This window comes from Coregonus clupeaformis, chromosome 34 (genome assembly GCF_020615455.1).
Source record: "Coregonus clupeaformis isolate EN_2021a chromosome 34, ASM2061545v1, whole genome shotgun sequence".
In the NCBI taxonomy this organism is placed as follows: Eukaryota; Metazoa; Chordata; class Actinopteri; order Salmoniformes; family Salmonidae; genus Coregonus; species Coregonus clupeaformis.
In genome coordinates, this window is record NC_059225.1 from 26,714,429 (window position 1) to 26,738,139 (window position 23,711).

General features: G+C 50.3%; 1 pseudogene; it reads left to right on the forward strand.

The window, feature by feature from the left end:
- Nucleotides 1-905: 905 nt before the first annotated feature.
- On the forward strand, nt 906-22,062 carry LOC121557070 (annotated as a pseudogene).
- Nucleotides 22,063-23,711: the final 1,649 nt, after the last annotated feature.

The following is a 23,711-nucleotide window of genomic DNA, read 5'->3' on the forward strand; positions in this document are numbered from 1 at the left end:
AGTTCATTGGTCCGTTTGTGGTGGAGAAGGTGATCAATCCAGTGGCAGTTCGACTCAAACTACCGAGGACGCTCAGAGTCCATCCCACCTTTCATGTCTCCTGCCTCAAGCCTGTCTTCCTCAGTCCTCTGTTGCCTCCTCCGCCTCCTCCTCCTCCTCCTCGGATGATCGGAGGTGGTCCTGCCTACACGGTGCGTCGCATCATGGATTCCAGACGGCGGGGCCGGGGTTTCCAGTATCTCGTGGACTGGGAGGGGTATGGCCCTGAAGAGAGGAGTTGGATTCCGCGGCGACAGGTCCTAGACGCAGACCTCATCAGTGACTTCTACCGCCTCCATCCTGGCGCTCCGGGAAGTCCGCCCGGTGGCGTTCGTCGGAGGGGGGTACTGTGACGATCCCGGCTGTCTGAGTCGGGTCCTGTCTGGTGACTAGTGTTCCTGCTCGTATTCTCCAGTTTCCCGAGGGGTTCGGGGAACGCTCCGGGGAGCGCTCTGGTTTTCCGCACCTGCATCCCATCAGCAATCTGCACACCTGGTCCTGATCATCACCCTTCTTAGGCTCTGGCCCAACATCCAGTTCCTGCCGGATCGTTAGCCATGAACAGTATGTTGTCAGCGTATCAGTCTCTGAGCCAGTAGTGTTTGTTTTGTTGTTTTGCACCTTTTTGACTTGCTGTGTACTGACCTCCGTTTTGTTCTGTCTGCAGTCTCTCACCCGGAACCTTCACCCAACCTCTGCCTGATGGTCGGCGGCTGCCGAGCCAGTACCGGACCAACCACTGCACCCTCAACAACCCATCCACGCCACCCGCTCTGTTCCCTGGATTATTCAGCTTCACTCGGACTCTATTAACAAACACTCACCTTTGTCTCACGTACCGTGTCCTGGTCTGCTTCTGGGTTCTGGCTTAGTTAACCGTGACAGCTACGGTGTCTTGACAACAGTAGAGGAAGACTGCTCTAGCAGACAGAAAACAGAAGACAGAGAGACACCTCGTCAAGTTATATTGAACTGAATTCTCCATCCTCCACCTGAACCATGTCTGGAAACAAGAAAGGTAAGACTAATGATCTTTGCAGGATGTAGCTTTAGTTATACAACCCTGTATTGTGACCTTAGTATCATTATATGTTCCCGATAAGAGCGTCTGCTAAATGACTAAAATGTAAACGTAAATGTAATTATTTGGTAACACTTTACAAGAGGTAACATTTGCATAGGGTATATAATTACTAACGGTTAATGAATCACTTATAAATGCATTATGAACCATTAATAAATAGTTATATTGCGTTGGTCCAAATAGTGCGATAACTAGTCAGAGCTTGCCAAATAGTGAGCCACTATTTACCTCCAGTTATTAACCATTTACAAATGCACTTACAAAATGCTTATAATTTTGAAGCCTTATTTATCATCATGCACATGTATTTTCAATGGTTGCACAGTTGAACATTTCTATTTTCTCACTTTTGGGTTTTGGTTTTCATGATGTGTCTGGCCAACTGTATATCCCGGACATTATTCAGTCATATAATTCCTAACATATTACTGCCCTTTACCAGATTATATCAAGACACTTACCACTTCTCTGTGAAAGTTGTTTATTTATAATACATTTGCAAAAAGTTATAGAAACCTGTTTTCGCTTTGTCATTATGGGGTATTGTGTGTAGATTGATGAGGGCAACAAATAATTTAAGCAATTTTACAATAAGGCTGTAACGTGACAAAATGTGGAAAAGGGGAAGGGGTCTGAATACTTTCCGAAGGCACTGTAACAGTAGGGCCTTGGATAAACTATCACTGTAAATACTATATCACTGTCCGGCTTTGGATAAACTGAATCACTGGATAAACTGTACCACCGGATAAACGGTATCACAATCGGGGCCTTGGATAAACAATGGATACACTGTTTCACTGCATAAATTATATCACTGTCCTGGTCTTCTATAAACTGCATCACTGGAGGATACATTTTATAACTGTCGGGGGCCTTGGATAAACTGTATCACAATCGGGGCCATGGATAAACAGTAACACAAGATACACTGTTTCACTGTCCTGGCCTTGGCTAAACTTTATCACTGGATAAACTGTATCAATGATGCGGTCCTTGGCAGGTCGAGAAAGCATCAAAAGGACCTAAACAAAGACTAACCTTCTCCCCTCCAAACGCCCTGCGCAAGGAGCCCTGAAACCTGTTCTCCCGTGAGAACGGGTGGTGAATATAGTTAGGGTTCCCCTGCCTTGTTGTATAGAGTAGCATCTAATGGGAAAACTGGAGCGCCGCATCTCAGAGCTGCTCGCGTAATGGCATTTGGAGGCAAAAGTGGAGGCAGGGAGGTTCAGGTCTGTAATCATACAGATCTCCTCCCAAGCATCTGGATCTAGGGTGTAAAACGAAGGCAGGGTGAAAAACGAAGGCAGTAAAGTGGCAGTAAAGTGCTCTGTCTTCCTAGGGAGTGAGGTGCCAATGACGTTAGTAAAATGGGGCGAGGGGCTGAGGTGGTCAGCCAGAGACGGCTCCACCGTGGGAGAGTTGCCAATGGATTCCTTCATATTGTGCATGTCCAGGCTCGGGGTAGAATCGTTGTTACAAACCCCGTGGCTTTAAACGCCTAGGGTGGATGGACAAGAGACCCGTAACATAATTCATGCAAATTAGAATCATGCAAATTAGAATCGTGACATGGAACAGTGAGAACAAAAACTACACGACAACCATAAACTACCGTCAAACATAAAAGGTTTATTGCTGAACACACGGTAAAGGTTTGGGAGAAAGGGCTGAGCAGGACCCAAGAAATGAAACAATAGTGTAAAACACTCCTAAACTGATCTTGCCTGCCTCAAGAACCGCTAAGCTACTGCTAATCATACAAAAGTACAGTGGGTGGTCCGCTCAGGTCTAATCTAGTGTTTTTAGACAGATTTCTTCCTACGGGTAATGTACGCCTGTCAGAGGAACCGATGTGGATGTGGTGGAGGAGTCAGGCGCAGGACACAGAGGTTTCGTCCAACAGTCTTTAATAGTCCAAAGTGCAAAAGAGTAAACACGACCTCGACCAAAAACAGAGGCGAGGGAATTACGCAACCAAGCGTAAACACTAAACACAAAACAAACAGAGCGCAAACACGTAGCTCCGAAAGACAGGCAGACAACAACACACAAACTAACCAATACAAAACAGGGAACTTATAAGACACGTAATCAGAACACAAACAGACACAGGTGTACAAGACAGACCAAAGTAATCACACCACGAAACATACAACGGTGGCAGCTAGTACTCCGGGGACGGCGAACGCCGAAGCCTGCCCGAACCAGGAGGAGGAGCAGTCTCGGCCGAAACCGTGACAGTACCCCCCCCTTGACGCGCGGCTCCAGCCGTGCGCCGACCCCGGCCTCGGGGACGGCCAGGAGGATGCGGACCCGGGCGCGTGGGATGCCCACGGTGGAACTCAGTCAGGAGGGATGGATCGAGGATGTCCCTCCTAGGCACCCAGCACCGTTCCTCCGGACCGTACCCCTCCCACTCCACGAGATACTGGAGACCACTCATCCGGCGCCTCGAGTCCAAGATGGTCCGGACCCTGTACGCCGGGGCCCCCTCGATGTCCAAGGGGGCGGAGGGGTCTCTCCTATCTCATCTTCTTGGAGTGGGCCAGCTACCACCGGCCTGAGAAGAGACACATGGAACGAGGGGGTTAATATTTTTGTACTCAATAGGCAGTTGTAACCTGTAACACACCTCGTTCAATCTTCTTAGGACTTTGAAGGGCCCCACAAACCGCCGACCCAGCTTCCGGCAGGGCTGGCGGAGGGGCAGGTTTCGAGTCGAGAGCCAGACTTGATCTCCCGGTGCGTACACCGGTCCCTCACTGCGGTGGCGATCGGCGCACGCCTTTTGTTGACGGATGGCCCGCTGCAGATGGACATGGGCAGCGTCCCACGTCTCCTCCGAGCGCCGAATCCACTCGTCCACCGCAGGGGCCTCGATCTGGCTCGTGCCACGGTGCCAGGACCGGCTGATACCCTAAAACACACTGGAAAGGTGTTAAGTTGGTGGAGGAGTGGCGGAGAGAGTTCTGGGCCATCTCTGCCCAGGGGATATACCTAGACCACTCCTCCGGCCGGTCCCGGCAATAGGACCTCAGAAACCTACCCACATCCTGGTTGACTCGTTCAACCTGCCCATTGCTCTCCGGGTGGTACCCGAGGTAAGGCTCACCGAGACCCCAAGCGTTCCATGAACGACCCCCAGACTCTGGAGGTGAACTGGGGACCTCGGTCAGACACAATATCCTCGGGGACCCCATAGTGCCGGAACACGTGGGTAAATAGGGCCTCGGCGGTTTGTAGGGCAGTAGGGAGACCCGGCATTGGGAGGAGACGACAGGCCTTGGAAAACCGATCCACAACGACCAAAATGGTGGTATTCCCCTGGGAAGGGGGGTAGGTCGGTCACAAAATCCACCGAGAGGTGGGACCATGGTCGTTGTGGAACGGGCAGGGGATGTAACTTACCCTGGGCAAATGTCTAGGCGCCTTACACTGGGCGCACACCGAGCAGGAGGAGACATAAACCCTCACATCCCTAGCTAACGTTGGCCACCAGTATTTCACGCTAAGGCAGTGCACTGTCCGGCCAATCCCTGGATGTCCAGAGGAGGGTGATGTATGAGCCCAATAAATAAGACGATCACGAACCTCGAGCGGAACGTACGTCCGCCCCACAGGACACTCGGGGGAGTAGGGTCGGTACGCAGTGCCCGGCTCGATTTCGCATCGACCTCCCATACCACCGGAGCCACCAGACAAGACTCCGGCAGTATGGAAGTAGGCTCAATGGACCTCTCCTCTGTGTCATACCGCCCGGGACAGGGCGTCTGCCTTACCGTTCTGGGACCCTGGGATGTATGTGATCTTCAAAACAAACCGGGTCAGGAACATGTTCCACCTAGCCTGACGAGGGTTCAATCTCCTAGCTGCCCGGATGTACTCCAGGTTACGGTGATCAGTCAGAATGAGGAAAGGGTGTTGAGCCCCCTCAAGCCAATGCCTCCACATCTTTAGGGCCTGGACTACAGCTAACAGCTCCCTGTCCCCAACGTCATAATTGCGCTCCGCCGAGCTGAGCTTCTTGGAGTAGAACGCACAGGGCGGAGCTTAGGTGGCGTGCCGGACCGTTGTGACAGGACTGCCCCAATACCGGTCTCGGACGCGTCTACCTCAACTTGGAATGGTAAGAGGGATCCGGATGCGCCAGCACCGGGGCCGAGGTGAACAGGTTCTTCAGTTTGACAAATGCCCTGTCCGCCTCAGCTGACCACTGCAACGAACCGGACCCCCCTTTAGTAGGGATGTAATGGGAGCTGCAACCTGTCCAAAGCCCCGGATAAACCTCCGGTAGTAATTAGCAAAACCCAAGAACTGCTGCACCTCTTTTACAGTGGTTGGAGTTTGCCAATTACGCACAGCCGACACACGGTCTACCTCTATCTCCACACCAGACGCGGACAACCGATAACCCAAAAAGGAGACGGACTCCTGGAAGAACAGGCATTTCTCTGCCTTGACATACAGGTCATGCTCCAACAGTCTTCTCAACACTCGGCGCACCAGGGCTACATGCTCGGCTCATGTAGAAGAGTACACTAGGATGTCGTCGATGTACACTACCACACCCTGCCCATGCATGTCCCGGAAAATGTCGTCAACAAAGGATTGGAAGACTGAAGGAGCATTCATTAGCCCGTATGGCATGACGAGATACTCGTAATGACCCGAGGTGGTGCTAAATGCCGTTTTCCATTCATCCCCCTCCCTAATGCGCACCAGATTGTATGCGCGCTCCTGAGATCCAACTTTTGTGAAGGACCGCGCCCGCGAATGACTCCGTCATAGTCGCAATCAGTGGAAGAGGGTAACTATACTTAACCGTGATCTGATTGAGACTACGGTAATCAATACATCGGGCGCAAACCCCCGTCCTTCTTCTTCACAAAGAAGAAACTCGAGGAAACCGGGAAGTGGAGGGACCGTATGTATCCCTGTGCGCAAGGACTCGGCTATGTAAGTCTCCATAGCCGCTGTCTCCTCTTGAGACAAGGGATACACACGGCTCCGTGGAAGAGCCGCTCCTGTTTGGAGATTTATCGCACAGTCCCCCTGTCTATGAGGTGGTAGCCGTGTTGCCCTCGCTTTGCTGAACACAAGTGCTAAGTCCTCATACTCGGGGGATGCGATTGCGTGGCACTTGGTTCGGACTCTCTACCGAGGTCGCCCCTAAGGAAACACCTAGACATCTCCCTACACACTGGGCAGACCACTCCATAAGAGCCCTCTGTTGCCACGCAATGGTAGGATCATGTCGCTTAACCAAGGAAGCCCCAGCACCACGGAGTACACAGGAGAGTCAATCAGATAAAACTGAATGATCTCCTCATGACCCCCCTGCGTCGTCATCTTAAGTGGTGCTGTGACTTCTCTGATCAGCCCCGACCCCAACGGCCGGCTGTCTAAGGCGTGGACAGGAAAGGGGGCTTCTACCGCCAAAGGGGGAATTCCTAATCTATAACAAAATGCCCGATCAATAAAATTCCCAGCTGCGCCTGAATCTACTAGCGCCTTATGCTGGGAATGAGGTGCCACCTGTGGAAAGCTCACAGGAATACTCATGTGACCAACAGAGAGCTCTGGGTAAGTGGGGCGCCTACTCACCTGAAATGACTCCCCAGTGCGTGACCTGTTGTCCCCTCTCCCAGGAGACCCTCCCCAGCACCTGGCCGCGGTGTGTCCTCCACGGCCACAGTTGGTGCAGGGGTTGGCCCCCCTCGGGTTCTCTCTCCTCCTCTCTCTAGCGCCAGCACCCCCGAGCTCCATGGGAATCGGCTCGGAGGTGCTGGAGGGTGGAATGGACGCACCCCCACTCGGGGACGTCCCGCGGGTAGCCAGCAGGGTGTCTAGACGGATGGAAATGTCCACCAACTGGTCGAACGACAGGTTGGTGTCCCTGCAGGCCAGCTCACGATGAACGTCCTCTCGTAGGCTACACCGGTAGTGGTCAATGAGGGCCCTCTCATTCCACCCCGCATCCGCCGCTAGCGTCCGGAACTCCAGTGCGAACTCCTGTGCTCCTCTTCCCCCTGTCGGAGGTGGAACAGACGCTCTCCCGCCGCTTTCCCCTCAGGTGGATGATCGAAGACTGCTCTGAAGCGGCGGGAGAACTCCGCGTAGGTGATGGTGGCGGCGTCTATTCCCCTCCATTCGGCGTTGGCCCACTCCAATGCCTTGCCGGATAGACAGGAGATGAGGGCGGAGACGCTCTCGTATCCCGAGGGCGCTGGGTGTATAGTAGCCAGGTAGAGTTCCACCTGCAGGAGGAACCCCTGACACCCGGCTGCAGAACCGTTATATGCCCTCGGGAGCGAGAGCCGAATGCCACTGGGTTCCGGTGCTGAGAGAGGAGGACTGGCCGTTGGTGATGGGATGGTGTAAGAAGGCGTGGGCACCTCTCCAGTCACCAACCGAGCGCAGAGTGTTGGACACCTCGTCCATGGCGGCCCCAAGTTGCCGGATCGTAGTGTCCTGATAGCTGATCCGTTCTTCCAGCGACTTGGGTGCCACCACTGCTCCTGCTGACTCCATAGTGGTGTGTTGTTCTGTCAGAGGAACCGATGTGGATGTGGTGGAGGAGTCAGGCGCAGGACACAGAGGTTTCGTCCAACAGTCTTTAATAGTCCAAAGTGCAAAAGAGTAAACACGACCTCGACCAAAAACACACTACAAGTGCCCAACGCATAAGGCGTTGGTTCTGGTTGTACATCCGGTGGAGAAAAACTAAGGGGTTATGGTCAGTATACACTATCACTGGTAATGCACTGGAACCAACATAAACTTCAAAGTACTGAAGAGCTAACAACAAAGCTAGAGCGTCTTGTTCAATGGTGGAATAGTTTGTCTGACATTTGTTAAATTTCCGTGAAAAATAACAGACAGGATGGTCCACTCCACTCTGGTCCTGCTGCAGTAGAACAGCACCAGCACCTCTGGCACTTGCATCTACCTCCAGTTTAAACGGTCGTTCAAAATCTGGCGCAGCAAGAACAGGAGTACTACATAAGAGTGCTTTAGCAGTGTTGAAAGCAGTACGACAATCTTCAGACCATACACATTTTCTCGCCGGACTGAGCAAATCCGTTAATGGAGCAACTACTGCAGAGAATTTTTACAGAAACTACGGTAGTAGCCAACCATCCCTAAAAAGCGGCGTAGCTCTCTTCTGGTGGTAGGTGCGGGAAATGCATTTATAGCTGAGACCTTGGCATCTACAGGGCGCACCTGACCATGGCCGACCTGTTTACCGAGATAAGTAACAGTGGCCTTCCCAAACTCGCACTTTGCTAAGTTCAGGGTTAGAGAAGCGGCTGCTAGACTTTCACACACTACCCTTAGAGTTGTAATATGATCAGACCACTCAGTCGAATAAATTACCAGATCATCAAGGTAAGCACTACAATTAGGAACTCCAGCCAATACTGTGTTAACCAGGCATTGGAAAGTGGCTGGTGCGTTCCGCATCCCAAATGCCATGACAGCATATTGTAGGAAGTGATCTGGGGTCACAAAGGCAGAGATGTCGGAGGCACGTGAGGTTAACGGCACCTGCCAGTAACCTTTTAGAAGATCTAGTTTGGTTACATAAGTAGCAGCACCAACAGTATCAATACAGTCATCTAGTCTGGGTAACGGGAACGAGTCGGGCACTGTGACAGCATTGACCTTCCGATAGTCCGTACATAACCTGGATGTCCCATCAGGTTTAGGAACCAGAATGCACGGAGAACTCCAAGGACTTGAACTTGGCATAGCCAGGTTATTCTCCAGCAAATAACCGACCTCATCCCTCATTATCTTTCTTTTAGAGACGTTGATAAGCATGTTGCTTGATAGGTGCAGCGTTTCCAACATTAATGTCATGTTCTAACACATTTGTGCATGTAGGAACATCATTAAAAGACATGGAAAGCTGTGTAATAGTCTCACAATATCATCTGACTGTCCGTCCGTTAAATGAATCAGGCTTGATGGGAGAGACAGCAGCATCTCTGAATTGGGCAATCTTGAATTGGGCAATCCAAACCATCTCCGTCCACATCATTAACATGACTTCCCACTACAGCCGCAGCAACAATAGAGACAGCCGTCTCGGCCAGTTTCTCTGGACTGTCTATCTGAGTGACGGGTCTGGTGTGGTATGTCTTCAACATGTTAACGTGGCACACACGAGATTGGCGTTTTCTATCAGGAGTCTGTATCACGTAGTCAGTTTCACTTAGTTTCTTTTCAATGACATAAGGACCAGAGAAACGTGCTGACAATGACGCTCCTGGCACCGGCAACAATACAAGAACTTGGTCACCTGGCTGCAGTGAACGGAAACAGCCTGGTTGTCATAGTGCCGTTTCATCCGTCTCTGTGAGGAAGACAGCGCTTCCTTTGCTAGAGCACAGGCACCATGTAGGCGCTCACGAAAGTGACTAACGTAGTCCAACACATTTTCTTTCACACACAACTCTTGTGATAAAAACTGATCCTTAAGGACTTTCATAGGTCCTCTCATGGTGTGTCCAAACACCAGTTCAGCTGGGCTGAACCCTAAGGATTCCTGTACTGTCTCACGGACAGCAAACAAAACTAGAGGAGCTCCCTCATCCCAATCCTTCTCAGATTCCAAGCAATATTTACGGAGCATAGACTTCAGTGTCTGATGCCAACGTTCAAGCGCACCCTGAGACTCTGGGTGATATGCGCTTGACACACGGTGTGACAATAAAGTATGCCAGGTTTTTCTTCTTTAGCTCCTCCTCTGAGACAACACTAGAAAAACATTTAGCCAGGCTAATGTCAACCTTCTGGGTAGCGATCAGCTGCTCACGAGTGACTGGTAACTGTATTGCCTCAGCAACAAGTTCCACATCCTTCTTCCTTTCTCTGGGCTGTTGGTCAGACTGCACCCAGCTTACCAGAGGTAGCACCCGAACTATCCTCTGGGTCACACTCTCTGAATAGAATCGTGTTCGACAAATATATCACGTCACCCACTTGTCGTGCTTGAGCACATGTGACAGCACAAGCGGGGAACACATCTGGATAACCCTAGTGCCCCCCCCCTCCATGTCCCCAGGTGTTGTAGTGCCCCTCCCTCCATGTCTCCAGGTGTTGTAGTCCTCCTTCCTCCATGTCTCCAGGTGTTGTAGTGCTCCTTCCTCCATGTCTCCAGGTGTTGTAGTGCCCCTCCCTCCATTCCCCAGGTGTTGTAGTGCCCCTCCCTCCATGTTCCCAGGTGTTGTAGTGCTCCTTCCTCCATGTCTCCAGGTGTTGTAGTGCTCCTTCCTCCATGTATCCAGGTGTTGTAGTGCTCCTTCCTCCATGTATCCAGGTGTTGTAGTGCTCCTTCCTCCATGTCTCCAGGTGTTGTAGTGCCCCCCCCTCCATGTCTCCAGGTGTTGTAGTGCCCCCCTCCATGTCTCCAGGTGTTGTAGTGCTCCTTCCTCCATGTCTCCAGGTGTTGTAGTGCTCCTTCCTCCATTTATCCAGGTGTTGTAGTGCTCCTTCCTCCATGTATCCAGGTGTTGTAGTGCTCCTTCCTCCATGTCCCCAGGTGTTGTAGTGCCCCTCCCTCCATGTCTCCAGGTGTTGTAGTGCCCCCCTCCATGTCTCCAGGTGTTGTAGTGCCCCCCCTCCATGTCTCCAGGTGTTGTAGTGCCCCTCCCTCCATGTCTCCAGGTGTTGTAGTCCTCCTCCCTCCATGTCCCCAGGTGTAGTGCTCCTTCCTCCATGTCTCCAGGTGTTGTAGTGCCCCCCCTCCATGTCTCCAGGTGTTGTAGTGCCCCTCCCTCCATGTCCCCAGGTGTTGTAGTGCTCCTTCCTCCGTGTCCCCAGGTGTTGTAGTGCTCCTCCCTCCATGTCCCCAGGTGTTGTAGTGCCCCCCTCCATGTCCCCAGGTTTTGTAGTGCTTCTTCTTCCATGTCCCCAGGTGTTGTAGTGCTCCTTCCTCCATGTCTCCAGGTGTTGTAGTGCCCCTCCCTCCATGTCTCCAGGTGTTGTAGTGCCCCCCCTCCATGTCTCCAGGTGTTGTAGTGCCCCTTCCTCCATGTCCCCAGGTGTTGTAGTGCTCCTCCCTCCATGTCTCCAGGTGTTGTAGTGCTCCTTCTTCCATGTCTCCAGGTGTTGTAGTGCTCCTTCCTCCATGTCTCCAGGTGTTGTAGTGCTCCTTCTTCCATGTCTCCAGGTGTTGTAGTGCTCCTTCCTCCATGTCTCCAGGTGTTGTAGTGCCCCCCCCTCCATGTCTCCAGGTGTTGTAGTGCCCCTTCCTCCATGTCCCCAGGTGTTGTAGTGCTCCTTCCTCCATGTCTCCAGGTGTTGTAGTGCTCCTTCCTCCATGTCCCCAGGTGTTGTAGTGCTCCTCCCTCCATGTCTCCAGGTGTTGTAGTGCTCCTCCCTCCATGTCTCCAGGTGTTGTAGTGCTCCTCCCTCCATGTCTCCAGGTGTTGTAGTCCTCCCCCCTCCATGTCTCCAGGTGTTGTAGTCCTCCTTCCTCCATGTCTCCAGGTGTTGTAGTGCCCCTCCCTCCATGTCTCCATGTGTTGTAGTGCTCCTTCCACCATGTCTCCAGGTTTTGTAGTCCTCCTCCCTCCATGTCCCCAGGTGTTGTAGTGCCCCCCCTCCATGTCCACAGGTTTTGTAGTCCTCCTCCCTCCATGTCTCCAGGTGTTGTAGTGCTCCTCCCTCCATGTCTCCAGGTGTTGTAGTCCTCCTCCCTCCATGTCTCCAGGTGTTGTAGTTCCCCCCCCCTCCATGTCCCCAGGTTTTGTAGTGATCCCTCTTCCCAGATCTGTTTGTGCTGTATTGCCACCTCAAGGAGTATAACTCTGTTGGGATTAGGGTAGTTCCTAATCTCGGTTAACCCAGAATTGAAATATTTACGTAGTCTGTCCATAAGAGATTAGGGTAGTTCCTGGTTCCTGGTTCCTGGTTCCCCTCCCAGAGAAATGTTATCTGAGGTTTCACCTCAACTGACCCAGTGATAAGACCCAGTCATAAATACACACTCATCATCGTGTTGTTCCTCCAGGATACTCCACCACCTCTCAGAAGCACCGGAACTTTGTCTCTGAGCCGATGGGGAACCGGTCTGTGAGAGACGTACCGGGATCGGACCTGTACAGGGCCGCAGGCTAGAGGATAAGGGCGTTACCAGGTAGGTTCACTACGTAGGAATAGTGTGCCAAATCAGAACCAACCATAGTTTCTGAAATGTCTGGGAACTTTGGTCAATTTATGTGAGTAAATCCACCAATCACTGATGGGCTGCCCCAAGCTGGTGAGAGTAGACAACAACACATCCGCCATGCTGACCCTCAACACGAGGGCCCCTCAGGGGTGCGTGCTTAGTCCCTTCCTGTACTCACTGTTCACCCACGACTAAAACACCTTCATTAAGTTTTCTGAAAACATGACGGTGGTAGGCCTAATCACCAACGATGATGAGACAACCTATAAGGAGGAGGTCAGAGACCTGTTAGTGTGGTGCCTGTAACGATCCCGGCAGTCTGAGTCGGGTCCTGTCTGGTGACTAGTTTTTCCTGTTCGTGATCTCCAGTTTCCCGAGGGTTCGGGAACGCTCCGGGGAGCTCTCTTGTTTTCCGCACCTGCATCCCATCAGCAATCTGCACACCTGGTCCTGATCATCACCCTTCTTAGGCTCTGGCCAAACATCCAGTTCCTGCCGGATCGTTAGCCATGAACAGTAGGTTTATCAGAGTATCAGTCCTAGAGCTTCTAGCGTTAGTTTTGTTGTTTTGTACCTTGTTGGTTTATTGTTGACTTACCTCCGTTTTTGTTCCATCTACAGTCACTCGTCCGGAACCCTCACCCTACCTCTGCCTGATGGTCGGCGGCTGCCGAGCCATCATTGGACCAACAACTGCACCCTCAACAACTCATCCACGCCGCCCGCTCTGTTCCCTGGATTATTCTGCACCTTTTTTGAATCTGTAATAAACCCTCACCTTCGTTCAACTCTCCTTGTCCTGGTCTGCTTCTGGGTTCTGTCTGAGGGTACCGTGACAGAACGATCCGGCCAGTAATGAACCCAGCGGACCTGGACTCTGTTCGCCATGCCATTACCCATCAGGAGAAGATGTTGGGCCATCATAGCACGGTACTACAGGAGATCGCGTTGTCAGTTCGGAACCTTTCTACCGGTCTGACGGAGGTCCAGAACCAACGCAAGTTTCCGGTGGAGGATCCACTACCGGTTTCACCCATCTCGCCTGCCGCTTCTGGAGCTGTGTCCTTCCGTGAGCCCGAGGTTCCGACGCCGGATAGATATAAGGGGGAGCTGGGAAGATGCCGTTCCTTCCTTATGCAGTGTGGATTAGTGTTCGATCTACAGCCCTACTCTTATGCCACAGACAAGGCTAGGATAGCCTTTGTGATTGCGTTGCTGCGTGGTCGAGCGCTGGAGTGGGCTTCAGCCGTTTGGGAACGACAAGACCCCTGCATGGCTTCATACCAGGGGTTCACGGCCGAGATGAGGAAGCTCTTCGACCATTCCGTCCGAGGGAGGGACGCAGCTAGGCGCCTGTTTTCGCTTCACCAAGGAACTCGCAGCGTGGGCCGACTTCGTGATCGAGTTCAAGACGTTGGCGGTGGAGAGTGGGTGGAACGAGGAGTCTCTGCAAGCGGCCTTTACCAGGGTCTGTCGGAGCAGCTCAAGGATGAGTTGATCTCCTATCCGGAGCCTAGTGACCTGGACAGCTTGGTAGCCTTGTCTATTCGGGTGGATAATCGGAGTCCGAGAGCGAAGGAGGGAGAAGCAATGGGGTCCGTCCAATCGATCAGCTTCTCAGTTCCCAGTCGGGTCGGGTGGTGGACCAGAACACGTCGATCATTCTCCACCACAATGGATTAGTGGAGAGGTCCTCTCTCCCGATTCTGAACCCATGCAAGTGGGGCGGCACGGGTTAACCAAGGAGGAGCGTCAACATAGACGTAAGACCAACTGCTGCCTCTACTGTGGTAGCTCGGGACATTACATCTCCACTTGTTCCCGGCGGTCGTCAAACTGCCCGGCTCGCTAAAGTTGGGAGGACTTTTAGCGAGCCAGTTTCAACCTCTCAGTACCTCTGTCAGACCCCGTTTCCCGGCTACCCTTGTGAACAGGAATCAGAGCTTAGCGCTTAACGCTTTTATCGATTCAGGTGCCGATGGAAGCTTTCTTGATGCCGAGTTGGTGGAACAGCTGGGGCTTTCCAAGGAGCAATTGCGGAAGCCATTGAAGCGACCACTCTGAACGGCAGTAGTCTGGCACGTATCACGATGAGGACTGAACCGGTTAAGATGCGGTTGTCGGGGAATCATTCTGAGATGATTTCATTCTTCATTCTGCCGTCTTCCCATGTTCCTCTGGTCCTTGGATACCCCTGGCTGAAGGAACACAATCCCACGTTCGATTGGGTGACGGGCAAGGTAACGAGTTGGAGCCTTGATTGTCATGCTAACTGTCTCAAGACTGCCTGCCCCCATTCGGTTCCCAGTCAGGTGATTGAGGCTAAACCCCCAGATTTGTCCCTGGTTCCCGAGACATATCACGATTTGGGGAAGTTTTCAGTAAGCAGAAGGCTCTGTCACTCCCTCCCCACCGACCATATGATTGTGCCATCAACCTGGTTCCTGGAGCTGTCTACCCCAAGGGAAGGTTATACAGTATCTCCCGACCTGAACGTGAGGCGTTGGAGACCTACATCAAGGAGTCCCTAGCTGCTGGTCTCGTTCGTCCCTCGTCATCACCCCTGGGGGCAGGATTCTTCTTTGTGGGTAAGAAGGATGGCTCTCTTCGACCGTGTATTGATTATCGGGGGTTGAATGACATCACGGTCAAGAACAAGTATCCCTGCCCTTGATGAGTTCTGCCTTCGACTCCTTACAGGGTGCTACGGTGTTCACCAAGCTAGACCCACGCAATGCGTATCACCTGGTCCGGATCAGAGAGGGGGACGAGTGGTTGACGGGTTTCAATACACCGATGGGTCACTTCGAGTATCAGGTGATGCCGTTTGGACTGACCAATGCTCCAGCGGTATTCCAGAGTATGGTGAACGACGTCCTGAGAGATATGATCGGTCTCTTTGTGTTTGTTTACCTGGATGACATTCTGATCTTCTCGAAGGAACCTTCCGACCACGTCCAGCATGTCCGGCAGGTTCTGCAGCGATTGTTGGAGAATCGCCTGTTCGTGAAGGCCGAGAAGTGCGAGTTTCACGCCCACACGACATCCTTTCTCGGGTACATCATCTCCAGGGGAGAGATTAGGATGGACCAGGAGAAGGTTAGAGCGGTTCTGGAATGGGCCCAGCCCGGTACGAGATTGCAGCTCCAGAGATTTTTTGGGGTTTGCGAATTTCTACCGCAGATTCATCCGGGATTACAGCCGTGTGGCCGCTCCATTAACTGCCTTGACTTCCAGTATCAGGACCTTCAAGTGGAATCCGGAGGCGGATCGAGCGTTTCTGGATTTGAAGAGGCGATTCACCAACGCACCGATTCTCTCTCAACCGGACACGGCCCGTCAGTTCGTCGTTGAAGTGGACGCGTCTGATGTGGGAGTTGGCGCCATCCTGTCGCAGCGATGCTCCACGGACAGTAAACTCCATCCCTGCGCCTACTACTCTCGTCGCCTTTCGCCTGCGGAGAGGAATTACGATGTGGGTAACCGGGAGCTTCTCGCGGTGAAACTTGCCTTGGAGGAGTGGCGCCACTGGTTGGAGGGGGCGGAGCAACCGTTTATTGTCTGGACTGACCACAAGAATCTTGCTTACGTGCAATCGGCTAAACGTCTCAACTCCCGTCAGGCCAGGTGGGCGTTGTTTTTCGGACGATTCAAGTTTTTCCTGACGTTCCGACCTGGATCTAAGAACGGCAAGGCGGACGCCTTGTCCCGGATGTTCTCCAAGACGGAGGAGAGTGGGTCCAAGACCGAGACAATTCTCCCCCGGAACTGCGTCGTGGGAGCAGTTATGTGGAAGATTGAGGAGGAGGTGCTGGCGGCCCTTCGGACTCAGCCCGGTCCCGGTAACGGTCCACCCGGTCGGTTGTTTGTGCCTGAGTCGGTTCGTCCTGCTGTCCTCAAATGGTCCCACGCCAGTAAGATGGCTTGTCACCCTGGCGTGGCTCGGACAATGGCGTTTCTTCGCAGACGTTTTTGGTGGCCTGCCATGGCCGAGGATACTCGGGGTTTTGTTGCTGCCTGTCCAGTGTGTGCGCAGAATAAGAGTACCAATCGGCCCAGCTCTGGACTACTTCACCCCCCTTCCTATTCCCCGGCGACCATGGTCGCATCTGGCCCTGGACTTCGTCACTGGGTTGCCCGCTTCTGAGGGGAACACGGTCGTTCTGACTATCGTGGACAGATTCAGCAAGTTCGCCCACTTTGTGCCAATTGCCAAGCTTCCCTCTGCCTCGGAGACGTCCCGAGATCCTGGTTAGGGAGGTTTTCAGGGTCCACGGTTTGCCCAGTGATATCGTTTCCGACCGTGGCCCTCAGTTTACCTCTGCTGTCTGGAAGTCCTTCTGTTTGGCCATTGGAGCTACAGTCAGTCTCACATCTGGTTTTCACCCCCAATCCAATGGTCAGGCGGAGAGAGCCAACCAGAAGATGGAATCCACGCTACGCTGTCTGGTCTCTTCCAACCCCACCTCCTGGGTCTCTCAGTTGCCTTGGGTTGAGTATGCCCACAATACTCTCCCTACATCTGCCACTGGGATGTCTCCCTTCCAGTGCCTGTATGGCTACCAACCTCCCTTGTTCCCTTCTCAGGAGAAGGAGCTCTCAGTGCCTTCTGTTCAGGCCCATATTCGTGCGTGCCACCGGACCTGGCATCGGGCCAGAAAGGCACTCCTTAGAGTTTCGGACCGGTATCAGCTCCAGGCGACCGTCGCCGGATCCCCGCTCCCACCTACACCATCGGAGATAGGGTCTGGTTGGCCACACGGGATCTTCCTTTACGGACTGAGTCTAGGAAGTTGTTACCGAAGTTCATTGGTCCGTTTGTGGTGGAGAAGGTGATCAATCCAGTGGCAGTTCGACTCAAACTACCGAGGACGCTCAGAGTCCATCCCACCTTTCATGTCTCCTGCCTCAAGCCTGTCTTCCTCAGTCCTCTGTTGCCTCCTCCGCCTCCTCCTCCTCCTCCTCGGATGATCGGAGGTGGTCCTGCCTACACGGTGCGTCGCATCATGGATTCCAGACGGCGGGGCCGGGGTTTCCAGTATCTCGTGGACTGGGAGGGGTATGGTCCTGAAGAGAGGAGTTGGATTCCGCGGCGACAGGTCCTAGATGCTGACCTCATCAGTGATTTCTACCGCCTCCATCCTGGCGCTCCGGGAGGTCTGCCCGGTGGCGTTCGGTCGGAGGGGGGTACTGTAACGATCCCGGCAGTCTGAGTCGGGTCCTGTCTGGTGACTAGTTTTTCCTGTTCGTGATCTCCAGTTTCCCGAGGGTTCGGGGAACGCTCCGGGGAGCTCTCTTGTTTTCCGCACCTGCATCCCATCAGCAATCTGCACACCTGGTCCTGATCATCACCCTTCTTAGGCTCTGGCCAAACATCCAGTTCCTGCCGGATCGTTAGCCATGAACAGTAGGTTTATCAGAGTATCAGTCCTAGAGCTTCTAGCGTTAGTTTTGTTGTTTTGTACCTTGTTGGTTTATTGTTGACTTACCTCCGTTTTTGTTCCATCTACAGTCACTCGTCCGGAACCCTCACCCTACCTCTGCCTGATGGTCGGCGGCTGCCGAGCCATCATTGGACCAACAACTGCACCCTCAACAACTCATCCACGCCGCCCGCTCTGTTCCCTGGATTATTCTGCACCTTTTTGAATCTGTAATAAACCCTCACCTTCGTTCAACTCTCCTTGTCCTGGTCTGCTTCTGGGTTCTGTCTGAGGGTACCGTGACAGTGCCAGGACAACAACCTCTCCCTCAACGTGATCAAGACAAAGGAGCTGATCATGGACTACAGGAAAAGGAGGGCCGAGCACGCCCCCATTAACACCGACGGGGCTGTAGTGGAGCAGGTCGAGAGCTTCAAGTTCCTCGGTGTCCAGATCACTAAGGATCTATCATGGTCCAAACACACCAAGACAGTTGTGAAGAGGGCACGACAAAGCCTATTCCCCCTCAGGAGGCTGAAAAGATTTGGTATGGGTCCTCACATCCTCAAAAAGTTCTACATCTGCACCATTGAGAGCATCTTCACTGGCTGGATCACTGCTTGGTATGGCAACTGCTTAGCATCTGACCACAAGGCGCTACAGAGGGTATTGTGTATGGCCCAGTACATCCCTGGGGCCAAGCTTCCTGCCATCCAGGATCTCTTTACCAAGCAATGTCAGAGGAAGGCCCTAAAAATTGTCAAAGACTCCAGCCACCCTAGTCATAGACTGTCCTGTCTGCTACCGCATGGGCAAGCGGTACCGATGCACCAAGTCTGGAACCAACAGGACCCTGAACAGCTTCTACCCCCAAGCCATAAGTCTGCAAAATAGTTAGTTAAATAGTTAACCAAATAGCTACCCGGAATATCTGCATTGACCCCTTTTGCACTAACTTTTTTGACTCATCACATACACTGCTGCTACTGTCTATTATCTATCCTGTTGCCTAGTCACTTTACCCCTACCTACAGTATACTGCTGCTACTGTCTATTATCTATCCTGTTGTCTAGTCACTTTACCCCTACCTACAGTATACTGCTGCTACTGTCTATTATCTATCCTGTTGTCTAGTCACTTTACCCCTACCTACAGTATACTGCTGCTACTGTCTATTATCTATCCTGTTGTCTAGTCACTTTACCCCTACCTACAGTATACTGCTGCTACTGTCTATTATCTATCCTGTTGCCTAGTCACTTTACCCCTACCTACAGTATACTGCTGCTACTGTCTATTATCTATCCTGTTGTCTAGTCACTTTACCCCTACCTACAGTATACTGCTGCTACTGTCTATTATCTATCCTGTTGTCTAGTCCCTTTACCCCTACCTACAGTATACTGCTGCTACTGTCTATTATCTATCCTGTTGTCTAGTCACTTTACCCCTACCTACAGTATACTGCTGCTACTGTCTATTATCTATCCTGTTGTCTAGTCACTTTACCCCTACCTACAGTATACTGCTGCTACTGTCTATTATCTATCCTGTTGCCTAGTCACTTTACCCCTACCTACAGTATACTGCTGCTACTGTCTATTATCTATCCTGTTGTCTAGTCACTTTACCCCTACCTACAGTATACTGCTGCTACTGTCTATTATCTATCCTGTTGTCTATTCACTTTACCCCTACCTACAGTATACTGCTGCTACTGTCTATTATCTATCCTGTTGTCTAGTCCCTTTACCCCTACCTACAGTATACTGCTGCTACTGTCTATTATCTATCCTGTTGTCTAGTCACTTTACCCCTACCTACAGTATACTGCTGCTACTGTCTATTATCTATCCTGTTGTCTAGTCACTTTACCCCTACCTACAGTATACTGCTGCTACTGTCTATTATCTATCCTGTTGTCTAGTCCCTTTACCCCTACCTACAGTATACTGCTGCTACTGTCTATTATCTATCCTGTTGTCTAGTCACTTTACCCCTACCTACAGTATACTGCTGCTACTGTCTATTATCTATCCTGTTGCCTAGTCACTTTACCCCTACCTACAGTATACTGCTGCTACTGTCTATTATCTATCCTGTTGTCTAGTCACTTTACCCCTACCTACAGTATACTGCTGCTACTGTCTATTATCTATCCTGTTGCCTAGTCCCTTTACCCCTACCTACAGTATACTGCTGCTACTGTCTATTATCTATCCTGTTGTCTAGTCACTTTACCCCTACCTACAGTATACTGCTGCTACTGTCTATTATCTATCCTGTTGTCTAGTCCCTTTACCCCTACCTACAGTATACTGCTGCTACTGTCTATTATCTATCCTGTTGTCTAGTCACTTTACCCCTACCTACAGTATACTGCTGCTACTGTCTATTATCTATCCTGTTGTCTAGTCACTTTACCCCTACCTACAGTATACTGCTGCTACTGTCTATTATCTATCCTGTTGCCTAGTCACTTTACCCCTACCTACAGTATACTGCTGCTACTGTCTATTATCTATCCTGTTGTCTAGTCACTTTACCCCTACCTACAGTATACTGCTGCTACTGTCTATTATCTATCCTGTTGTCTATTCACTTTACCCCTACCTACAGTATACTGCTGCTACTGTCTATTATCTATCCTGTTGTCTAGTCCCTTTACCCCTACCTACAGTATACTGCTGCTACTGTCTATTATCTATCCTGTTGTCTAGTCACTTTACCCCTACCTACAGTATACTGCTGCTACTGTCTATTATCTATCCTGTTGTCTAGTCACTTTACCCCTACCTACAGTATACTGCTGCTACTGTCTATTATCTATCCTGTTGTCTAGTCCCTTTACCCCTACCTACAGTATACTGCTGCTACTGTCTATTATCTATCCTGTTGTCTAGTCACTTTACCCCTACCTACAGTATACTGCTGCTACTGTCTATTATCTATCCTGTTGCCTAGTCACTTTACCCCTACCTACAGTATACTGCTGCTACTGTCTATTATCTATCCTGTTGTCTAGTCACTTTACCCCTACCTACAGTATACTGCTGCTACTGTCTATTATCTATCCTGTTGTCTAGTCACTTTACCCCTACCTACAGTATACTGCTGCTACTGTCTACTATCTATCCTGTTGTCTAGTCACTTTACCCCTACCTACAGTATACTGCTGCTACTGTCTATTATCTATCCTGTTGCCTAGTCACTTTACCCCTACCTACAGTATACTGCTGCTACTGTCTATTATCTATCCTGTTGTCTAGTCACTTTATCCCTGCCAATATGTACATATCTACCTCAAATACCTCGTACCCCTGCACATGGACTCAGTAGTGGTACCCCGTGTATATAACCAAGTTATCATTGACTCAGTACTGGTACCCCGTGTATATAGCCAAGTTATCGTTACTCATTGTCTATTTATTATTACGTGTTTTACTTTTGTATTCTTCCTCTATTTTCTTTCTCTCTGCGTCGTTGGGAAGGGCCCGTAAGCATTTCACTGTTAGTCTACACCTGTGGTTTACGAAGTATGTAACGAATACAAGTTGGTTTGATCAACCAGAAGTTAAAGCTGTTGAAAATAAGTTTAAGCATTTCCCAAAAATATACCTATACAAGAGCTATACATAGTTTCAGAAAACTTTACCAGAACTTAACAGTAAATTACCCCGTTTTGTCTCTCCCAGGGCTGACCAGATGTTGGGCCAGTACCTGGTGAGTGGTCGAGACCAAGGCCAGTTCCAGGGCTATCTGAAAAATACCACAGGGGCCAACGCCAAGCAACAAAGTGACGCCTACAATGGAATGAGAGAGTGGACCAACAACAATATGTAGAGGAGAGCAGACATTCACTCACTATCTCTGCTCCTTCCTGCTTTTCTACTCCTTACTAGGACTCTTCAGACCTACCTAGGTCAACTTTCAACTAACTATTAATAAGTAATTACTGATAAGTGGGGCGGCAGGTAGCTTAGTGGATAAGAGCGTTGTGCCAGTAATCGAAAGGTCGCTGGTTCTAATCCCCGAGCCGACTAGGTGAAAAATCTGCTGATGTGCCCTTGAGCAAGGCACTTAACCCTAATTGCTCATGTAAGTCGCTCTGGATAAGAGCGTCTGCTAAATGACGTAAATTAGTTCAATAATTAGTTATAAGTATTGATAAGTAATCTTGAGTAATCATAAAGTTGATAGTTATCTGTAAGACACTGTACTTCCTTCTGTTCTTCTTGTCACATCCTTCAACTAAGACCCTGGGCCCTGTCCCCAGGTTAAAGTGATAGCTTTGGGTGCGTTCTGTTTTGGAATAAATCTGGAATTAACTTCTTGTTGTTGTCCTGCTGTATTCTTGATGGCTGCAAAAGTCTTAAGAGTCAACACATTGTTACAGATGTCCTGGTGCTGTAACCGGGACTTCTCTTAATACTAAAATCATAAAAGCCCAATGAAGACGTTTATTTTTGTTATATCAATATCACATAATTTCTGGTTAACAATTAAATACCTTACTGTGATTTTCAATTAAAAAAGAAGAAAAACAAATGACATTTCTCAAGCAAGAATTTAGCTAGGACTGTCTGAGAGTGGTCTGAGAGAGGGGTCTAATCGGAGGGGCCTAATCGGAGGGGCCTAATCAGAGGGGCCTAATCGGAGGAGCCTAATCGGAGGAGCCTAATCGGAGGGGCCTAATCGGAGGGGCCTAATCGGAGGGGCCTAATCGGAGGGGCCTAATCGGAGGGATGTGCAACCTGAAGACTATACTGTTATTGGCAGAGAGGAGAGAGGAGGGCAAACTCTCGTTATTGGTCTATTAACTATTGGTAATGTCACCAGGCAATCAAGCTGACATTTCAGGCGGTCTTTTCAGACAGCTCTTACACGAAAAGGGCATTATCATAATGTTCACAATGTTATTCCAACCTCAGAGTGTGGAAATAGACCGGTAACTGCCAAAATAAAGGAAACACCAGCAAAGTGTCTTAACAATAATAATAATAATAATAATAATAATAATAATAATAATAATACACTTTATTTGTTAAGTGCTTTTCAATACATGTAAGAAGGTGTTTCAAGTCATAAAATAATTTAATTAAAAATATAGCCAAGAGCAGCAATGAACGGGTTCACAGGATGACAGAAAGAACCAGAACTATCTTCCTTTATGTGACGGGGTTCACAGGATGACAGAAAGAACCAGAACTATCTTCCTTTATGTGACGGGGTTCACAGGATGACAGAAAGAACCAGAACTATCTTCCTTTATGTGACGGGGGTTCACAGGATGACAGAAAGAACCAGATCAGTTGGAAACAAACAAACCAAGCATTCCATCATGTAGGAACCTTTATGTGCAGTCATGAGTCTAAATACAACATCTGGAATGATTCTGACGTATGGTTCATGAGGAGCAGAAGATTGCATTTTGATTCTGAGCATTAGCGTTACATACAGTTCCTTGCAAAAGTATTCATCCCCCTTGGTGTTTTTCCTATTTTGTTGCATTACAACCTGTGATTTAAATGGATTTTTATTTGTATTTCATGTAATGGACATACACAAAATAGTCCAAATTGGTGAAGTGAAATGAAAGAAATAACTTTTTTCCAAAAATTATTTAAACAAATAACGGAAAAGTGGTACGTGCATATGTATTCACCCCCTTTGCAACCTTCAGAAGTCACATAATTAGTTAAATAAAGTCCACCTGTGTGCAATCTAAGTGTCACATGATCTGTCACATGATCTCAGTATATACTGTATACACCTGTTCTGAAAGGCCCCAGAGTCTGCAACACCACTAAGCAAGGGGCACCATGAAGACTAAGGGCTCTCCATACAGGTCAGGGACAAAGACTAAAATTGAGCTTTTTGGCCATCAAGGAAAACGCTATGTCTGGCGCAAACCCAACACCTCTCATCACCCCGAGAACACCATCCCCACAGTGAAGCATGGTGGTGGCAGCATCATGCAGT